We start from the raw sequence: 9,917 nt of genomic DNA, 5'->3' as shown, positions 1-9,917 counted from the left end.
GTAACTTGCTTAACCTATTTCTCATATACCTCATATTTGATTTTTATTTGATCACTCTGCAGAATTTTTTGCTAATTATTAACCAGGAAAAAAAATTCTCTCAGTGTTTTACTGGAAAAATCTATTGAGTTAGAAAAAGAAGTCCACAGGTTAAGTATGCACAATACCTAGTCAAACAGACAACCAAAAAAAAAAAAAAAAAATCTTAAACTATTGCACATGCTAAAAGAGAAAGGACAAGAATAAATAATTCACCAAAGAGGAAGCATAACTAAAAAGATGCTAAATTTCTCTGGTAATCAAAAGGAGTTGAATTTACAATAAATAATTTTATATACTTGATAAAATTAGGGGAAAAATAAGATGTTATTCTGGTAAACATATAGCAAAGCAAGTACCCACAAAATAAAAGTTTCTGAACAAGTTTATTATAAGAATTAATAAACAAGTTTATTATAAGAATTAATAGCCTTAAAGATGTTTGTCTTTTTCATGTTGATGTTTGACAGAAGCCAACAAAATTCTATAAAGCAATTATCCTTCCATTTAAAAATACATAAATTTTTAATGTTTGTGTTATTTCAACCAGCCACTCAAATTCTGGGAATCTATACTAAGATCATGATCCTAAATAAGGAAATATTTCTAGTACATGATATAAAAGAAGAAATCTATCTCTTAGTTATGGCCACTATAAGGACACAAAAACAATAGCTACCAGGTAGCTATTTGGTGCCCGTGGAGTCCATTTTGTGCCTCCATCACGTTTTAAACACTCTTCTCTACTGTAAGAATCCTGGACTTCTAAAACTAAGGAAATTTTCAAAAACGAATGGGGACATGTCAAAAGAAAATAGAAATCAGTGGGACAATTTGACAATAAAGTAAATAATGAAAAGAATGCATTATAACACATTAAATTTTGTTTTTAAATTCCATGAATCTATACCAATACAAAATTAAAATAAAAGGAGAGGAAGCAAAAGCTCTTATCTCTTTAAGAAGATCAACTAATAAATGTAAAAAATGATTTGTAACTCTCACAGTAGCAACTGATCTAAATCAGTTTCATGAACGGATGCCAAAGTTACTGGAGAGAAATTATCAGACAAAGGCACATTTACAGTTTTAAACTGTAACTCCATAGACTTCTTATTAATTACCAAGAAAAAAGACATTTTTACAGATGGATAAGTAAACAGTGGTACAGAGAATAAGAAGTGGGGAGAGAAAGACAGAGAAAGGTAGATAAAGTAAAAGGGAGAAGGAGAGAGAGAGAGACTGAAGTTTCTGAAACTGGCTTGGTCAGCCTCTTTAGTGGCAACCAGTAAATGTCACTGAGGAAGTGAGACCAAGAAGTGAAAAAAGCTAATAAAGGAGGTGTTAATGAGAAGAGTAACCATGTAGGCAGCTGGGTGTAACCCTGTTTGAGAAGTGGAAGATGATTTCCTAGAATTGTCTCAGCCAGAGACTGGGAAGCTGGGGCATTTATAAGCGGACTGAAGAATAACCAGGTAGTATAATTATAAAAACCCTAAGGAGAAAAAAACACTCGGTGGTTTTTTTTTTCTACAATTTTAGAATTTATTTTTTTATTGAAGTATAATTGACATACAGCGTTGTATTAGTTTCAGGTATACAACACGATTCAATATTTGTCTACATTACAAAATGCTGACCACAATAAGTCAAGTTAACACTCATAAGCATACATAGTTAGAATTTTTTCTTTTTTATATTGAGGACTTGTAGAAACTACTCTTAGAAACTTTCAAATAAGCAGTAAAATACTATTAACTATAGTCACTATGCTTTTGACCCTCCTGTTCATCTGTTCTGTGCATCTCCCCTTGCCACCCAGCAATCACCAATCTGTTCTCTGTGTCTATGAGCTTAAGCTTTGCTGTTGGTTGGTTGGTTTTGTTTTTAGATTCCATATAAAGTGAGATCATATGGTAGTCGTCTTTCTCTTTCTGAATTACTTCACTTAGTATGATAATCGCTAGTTGCATCCATGTTGCTGCAAATGGCATCATTTCATTCTTTTTAATGGCTGAGCAAAGCAGCGCTAATAGATAATGAAACATTCTAAACTAGCATAATAATTAAAACAGTGTATTATTGGCAATCAAGAGAAAGATCCATACAATTAAAATTTTAAAATTAGGTTCAAATGCCTAGCCATGCACTAGGAAAATTCCAAATAGATCACAGATCTAAATGTTAAAAGGGGGTGGGGAGAGTAAATGTACTAGAAAAAACACAGGTGAAATGAGGACAATTGTCCTGTGATACAGAATTCAGAGGCAGTACTAAATTCAACTACCCCAGAAAAGTTCTTAAGACTGTATATGGAAAAATAGTATAGGCAAAGTCACAAATGCAGAGAAGAAACTGAGTAAAGACAGCTGCAATCTATCAATATATAGAGACCCTGAAATATGAAAGAAAAAAATACCAACAATCTAATAGAAAAATAGCAAGATGATATAAACAGATGGTATGCAAAAAGAAAAAAAACATTTAAAAGGATATTTATTCTAAAAAAGATGCTCATAATAGGAAAAATGAACATCTAGCAATACCATAGCACCATTCCTCACCTATATGATTGGCAAAAATCTAAAAGTTTGACAACATACTTTGAGGATAAAACAGTGGGGAAATAGGTCCTCTTATCCAGAGCTTCTACAAATGCAAAATGGTGGTGCAATACCTGTAGAGAATTTGGCAATATCTAAAAAATTATGAGCTTCCCATGTGGCTGATGGTTAAAGAATCCACTTGCTAATACAGGACACACAGGTTCAATCCCCAGGTTGAGAAGATCCCCTGGGGGAGAAAATGGCAACCCATTCCAGTATTCTTGCCTGGGAAAACCCCTGGACAGAGGAGCATGGCAGGTTACAGTTCATGGTGTCACAAAAGACCCAGACACAACTTACCGACTAAACAACAACAAAAATAAATGTATTTATCCTTTGAAATTTAGAAATTTGTTAGAAACAAATTTCTGACAGGTACCTAGACTAAAAAAATAAAAATAAAATGGGCTTCCCTGGTCGCTCAGACAATAAAGAATCCACCTGCAATGCAGGAGACCTGGATTCAATCCCTGGGTTGGGAAGATCTCCTAGAGGAGTACATGGCAACCCACTCCCAGATTCTTGCCTGGAGAATCCCCAGGGACAGAGGAGCCTGGTGGGCCCCAGTCCATGGGGTCGCAAAGTTGAACACAACAGAGCAGCTAAGTACACCCATGCTAAAAATATGCCACCAATATGATTAAATAACTAAAGCACTAGGTTCTTCACTGTGGCATCATTTGCATTAGCAAAGGATTAGAAATTATCCAAGTCTCAATACAAGGTCAAATTAAAAACTATAGCCCTAATCACACAAAGAAATTCTGGGCAACTGCTTAAAAATTGAAGGAAAAACATATGCATAATATGAAGTGGTCACCAAGATTATATTTTCAAGTGTAAAAAGGTGCAGAATAATATATGCAAGTATGTAACCCCTTATATAACATAGGTAGAATGGTATAATAGGAAAATTATTTACATACATATTTGCTTAACTGTTAAAAATAAAGAAAAGAATGGATAACCAAGCACTGGGAAAAGCTGTTATCTATAGGAGAAAGGGAGAACAGGGCAGAAGCAATATAGTGTCTAAGTTACTTCAAGCTGCTATAACAAAACACCATAAATTGGGGGGCTTATCAACAACAGAAGTTCATTCCTCTCAGCTCTGGAGGCCGGAAATCTGAGATCAGGATGCCAGCCTGATCAGGCTCCGGTGAAAGCTCTCCTCAGGGTTGCAGGCTGCTAAAATCTGGTGCTGACCTCACATGGCAGGAAAAGGGTATCAGGGTAATACTGGCCTCACAGAGTCAAGGTCCCTTCTCTTCAGTTTTTTGGAAGAGTTTGTATAGAATTAGTATGCTATCTTCCTTCAGTGTTTAGTAGAATTCACTAGTTTTCTGGAGTTTTATGGGAATGATCTTAACTAAATTTTGCATTTCTTTAATGGACATAGAAATAATCAGATTTTTTTTTTTAAGGGAGCTTTGGTAGTTTGTATCTTTCAAGGCATTTGTTCATTTCATCTAGTTGTTGAATTTATTGGCAAAATATTTTTCAAAATATTCTCTTATTATTTTGATATCTGAAGAGATGTCACCTCTCTCATTCCTGGTCCTAGTAATTTAGGGGTTTTATTATTATTATTATTCCTTGACAAATCCAGCTAGAGATTTATCAATAGTAGTGGTCTTCTCAAAGAACGAGTATTTGGCTTTATTGATTTTTATCTATGTTTTTGTGTGTTTTCTATTTTATTGATTTCTCCTTTGATCTCCGTTACTTCCTTTATTTGGCTTGCCTTGTTTTAATTTGCTCTTTTTGCCTTAAGGTGGAAGCTGCATTCATTGGTTTGAGATCTTCTTTCTTCTCCAACAAATGTTAACTGAAGACAGTGGAGTGCTATAAATTATAAAACAGAGTGACTTTGATGCTATTCATTTTCTATAAGTGATATTTTAATAATATCCCACAAATTTTGATATGTTGCATTTTCATTTTAATTAAATTTAAAATATTTTAATGCCCTTTTTATTTCTCCTTTGATTCATGAGTTCCTTAGAAGTATGTTATTTAGTTCATGAACACTGAATTTCCAGATATCTTGCAATTATATACTATCAATTTAATTTTATACCATCAAGCAATTTTCTGAAATCTCCCTTAACTCTTTGAAAGTGGCATCATTGGGAAGAGACAAATTCTTTGTACAATAATCCACCAGTCCTGAGGCAGTAGGGAGAGGTTGGAAGAGTCATTTTTTTAAGAGTGACTGATCTATACTCTGGGTTTCCCTGGTAGCTCAGATGGTAAAGAATCTGCCTGCAATGCAGGAGACCTGGGTTCGATCCCTGGGTTGGGAAGATCCCCTAGAGGAGGGCATGTCCATGGAGAATTCCATGGACAGAGTGGCCTGGCAGGCTACAGTCCACAGGATCGCAAAGAATCAGACACACGGATTCAATCCCTGGGTCAGAGAGATCTTCATGAGGAGGTCATAGCAATCCACTCCAATATTCTTGCCTAGAGAATTCCCATGGACAGAGGAGCCTGGCAGGCTACAGACCAAAGTGTCACAAAGAGTCAGACAACAGTGAAGTGATTCAGCATGCACACACAGTCTATAGTGCTTTCAACAGTGTGTAGCCCAACAGGAAATTAGTCCTATCCTAATGTTATCCTGTAGACATCAAACGTTTGGATTTTGCAGATCTGATTAAATTAAGGATCTTGAGATGAGGGTTATCCCAGTCGGGGTCTAATCTAGTGAGAAATGGTTTTAAGAGAAGAGCAGGGGGAGATTTGAGACAGAAAAGAGGAAGGAGAAGACAGACACACAGAGAGAAGATGATGGGAGAATGGAAGCAGAGACTAGAATGCAAGCCCAGGAATGCTGAAGCACCCACCAGAAGCTCAGGGAAGCACTGCCCTGATAGTGACCGCAGGCCTCCACAACTGTGAGACAGAGAAAACTGTTGTTCCAAGACACCCAGCTTGCAGTAGTTTGTAACAGTAGCCACAAGACACCAACACACCCTCATTCTACACCCTAACCAAACCATAAGAATCTTTAACCTCCTCAATGGTTTCTTATGCTTTTAATGTCAATTTCTCAGACCCATGCTTCTCCTTCTCCCCAGTGTGACTTTTAGAAAATGGAGCTAGTGACTGCTCTAGGTAACCATGTAAGAGAAAACAGCCCATGCATGTGTATTCATCTATATACCCATCAAATGTGACCTAATGCCTATTATGTTCCAGGCACTATTCTTACATTGAGAATAATAGAAGTAAACAAAGCAGAGAAAAAGCCCTGTCCTCGTGGAGTTTGCACGAGTGGGGGTAGTCAGAAAATAAATAAAATCTACTATATGTGAGAGGGTGATAATTGGTGTGGAGAATAAGGATAGGTATCTGATTTAAAATAGGACAGTCAAGGAAGACTTTTCCAGCAGATGACAATGTAGAAGCCTGAGGAGGTGATGGAGTTTGTCTCCCACATATCTGAGGGCACAGTTTCCAAGCAAAAAGAATCAGAGCGGCAAGTTAATTGGAAATTAATTGGTAACTTGAAGAATATCCAGGAGGCCACTGTACCTGAACAAAGAGGCTCAGTGGAAAAGAAGAAAGAGAAAAGGGCAGAAATCTATGATCATGCAGAATCATTATAGAGACTTTAATCTGAGTGAGATGGGAAGCTACTTAGAGACTTTTTTTTAAAGATTTTTTGATGTGAGCCATTTTTTAAAGTCTTTATGGAATTTGTTGCAACATTGCTTCATTTTATATCTTTGATTTTTGGCCCTGAAGCATGTGGAATTTTAGCTCCCTGACCTGGGACCGAAACTTCACCTCCTGCATTCAAAGGCAAAGTCTTAACCACTGGACCCCAGGGAAGTCCTGCTACTAGGAATTATAAGTGAAAAAGTGGTATACTGCACTTCAACTAAAGATCACTACAATTACTACATTGAGCTGGCAATGAGGCAAGGGTACCTTGTAAGGAGAGCAATTAAGCTGTGGCAATAATCCCTCTGTGGCAGGACTGTGGCTTGCACTAGTGGTATTGGGAAAAAGTCAAATTTGGGGTGTACACTGATGGTAGAGTCATCAGGTTGCAGATTGATCAGTTCCTAGATTGACTGTAGGGCTGATGCAGAAGAGAGGAACCATACCTGACTCTAAGGTTTCTGGCTTGAGTAACCAGAAAGATGGACAAGACAGAGGGAGACATAGATTTGGCGGTTCAGTTTAAACTGTGCGAAGTTTGAATTGTCTTCCCATTACCAACATGGAGATGTTAGAGAGGAAGCTGACACAAGAGCCTGGAAATTAAGGGGAAAGAAAGCCAGGTTGGAGATATAAATATGTGTTGTCCATATTTAGATGGTATGAATGTACCAAGTCTATATGAGATTACTGCTCCAGTATTCTTGCCTGGAGAATCCCATGGACAGAGGAGCCTGGCTGGCTACAGTCCATAGGGTTGCAAAGAGTCAGGCAATGAAATGACTTAGCACTCAGAGAGAAATTTTATGTTTGGGAAGAGCAGCTCTGGGACGCTGCAACATTGAGAGGTCAAAGAATTGCAGAAAATGTAGTGAAAAATATTGAGGAGATTCAGTCAATAAAGTTGGAGTAAAATCCAGAAGCCAACAAGAAAAATGTTTCAAGGAGATGGCAGTGATCTATTGTGTCAAATTCTCGCCAGAGAAAGCCTGTAACTGATTTTACACCATGGAAGCCACTGGTAGCCTTGACTAGAAAAGTTCCTACCTAGTGTCTTTATTTATTGTTTGCTTAACTTGCTTTTTTCTAAGAGGTAGAACTGTTCTAAAATCTCCCATTTTTTGTTGTATTTGTGTCAATTAGTCCTAATGCTTCAAACAATTTTTTGCCTTTATATATGTCCATGAAATATAATTTGGCTCATATGTTTTCCAAACAGTTTAATCTTACTCGAACTTTCCCCTTAACAATAAAAAACTATTTTCTTGTTAAATGCTTTTATGTTGAATTCTACTTTATCTTACTGTGATCTTTAAGTTAAATACGTTTTAGAATTACACCAAAATCAGGCAAAGTCCCCAGATACTGCAACAGAACTGAAAGGAAAATGTGAATGACAAAGCAATTGAGTTAGAACCAAAAGCTCATTTTATTGCTCTGAGCAAATGTTTTCTTCAGCAGCAGAGGCCAAAACATAAATACACTTTTTAGATTTCTATTCAAAATCTAATACAATTAACAACCTCCCTACTCACGGGCTGATCTTTTTGTCACCACTTACTGACCTTGTTCCCCACTATGCTTTTCCCTGCCCCTACTCCCCATATACTGGGCTGGATGAAGCACAAGCTGGAATCAAGATTGCTGGGAGAAATATCAATAACCTCAGATATGCAGATGATACCACCCTTATGGCAGAAAGTGAAGAACTAAAGAGCCTCTCAATGAAAGTGAAAGAGGAGAGTGAAAAAATTGTCTTAAAGCTCAACATTCAGAAAACAAAGATCATGGCATCTGGTCCCATCACTTCATGGCAAACAGATGGAGAAACAGTGGAAACAGTGGCATACTTTATTTTAGGGGGCTCCAAAATCACTGCAGGTGGTGACTGCAGCCATGAAATAAAAAGACGTTTACTCCTTGGAAGGAAAGTTATGACTAACCTAGACAGCATATTAAAAAACAGAGACATAACTTTGCCAATAAAGGTCCATCTAGTCAAGTCTATGGTTTTTCCAGTGGTCATGTATGGATGTGAGAGTTGGACTGTGAAGAAAGCTGAGCGCAGAAGAATTCATGCTTTTGAATTGTGTTGTTAAAGAAGTCTCTTGAAAGTCCCTTGGACTGCAAGGAGATCCAACCAGTCCATCCTAAAGGAGATCAGTCCTGAGTGTTCATCGGAAGGACTGATGCTGAAGCTGAAACCTCAATACTTTGGCCACTTGATGCGAAGAACTGACTCCTTTGAAAAGACCCTGATGCTGGGAAAGATTGAAGACAAGAGGAGAAGGGGATGACAGAGGATGAGATGGTTGGATGGCATCACCAACTCAATGGACATGAGTTTGAGTAAACTCCAGAAGTTGGTGATGGACAGGGAGGCCTGGCATGCTGCAGTCCATGGGGTACCAAAGAGTCGGACATGACTGAGTGACCGAACTGAACTGAACTGAACTCCCCATATCCCATATCTCATGCGATATCTCCTTAAAAACTAATTACTCTACTTAAATATTATGTTCATCCTCTGGTGCCCATAAGACTTTGTTCAAACCCTTTGTAGTAAAACCCATCAGAATCCACTCAATCCCATATAGTATGCATCTCTTGTTTGATCTTCCATGTCTAGACATTCATTGTCATGGTTTGTCATAGTTCACGTTTTCCTTTTTCATGTATTTGCCTTCTTATTTACCTGTTCATCTTCTGAGACACTTAAATGTTTGTCTCTGCCAGTGTGACTTTCCATAGTCACAACTGGTCTCATCCACTCTTTCATTCTCTCAACAATATGTTGCTGCCTCTATAATAGCCATAATCTCATTGCATTGCTATTAGTTGCTTCCTTCTTTTCTTGAGCAACTGCAGGACAGTGACTGCACCCAGAACAGGACCTGAGACACAGTGAGAGTTCAACAAATACTTGAAGAATAAAAAGAAATAATAATAATTGGTGACAGTGTCAGTTACTGTCAATCAAAATAACTACAGTAAACACTATGTTTTAAAAGATCTATGAATAGAGAACTGAGCAAGATTAAGAGAAAAGTAGATGTTAAATTAGAATGCTTAAGTGATATTTAATGAACAGTATGCCCTGGAAGCACCAAATAGTGATTTACTTGGGAACATCTTTTTGGTTCATCATATAATTTAGTCTTCAGTGTTATAAATCCATCCTTGAGTAGCTTTAATCTCCTGCAGGGACCAATACTCAGTGCTTTGTGACCAGAATCTGCTTCCGACAATGGTATACAAAATGATTTAAAGAAATTATCTACATGTTTTCATAAATAAGCAGGCTAGGAAAAAGGAAACATTTGAAGGTATTTTATTTCTGTGATAGGGAAATCTCACATAAAAGTTTTCATCATTTCTTTAATTCACAAAAAGCACAAATCAGTTAGAATTAAAGGGAAAAATTCACACCAAACAAAAATAAAGACTTGTTTTCTTCTCTTCCTCCTGTAACAAGAATAAAAATATTATATAAATATTAATTAAATTAATAGGCACAGTAACTAGTTTTATTATTTTGCATTAGGGGTGTGTGTGTGTATGTGTGTGTGTGTATATATATATATATATATATATGTACAT

Source organism: Budorcas taxicolor, chromosome 6, assembly GCF_023091745.1.
Source record: "Budorcas taxicolor isolate Tak-1 chromosome 6, Takin1.1, whole genome shotgun sequence".
Taxonomy (NCBI): Eukaryota; Metazoa; Chordata; class Mammalia; order Artiodactyla; family Bovidae; genus Budorcas; species Budorcas taxicolor.
This window is presented reverse-complemented; position numbering follows the sequence as displayed.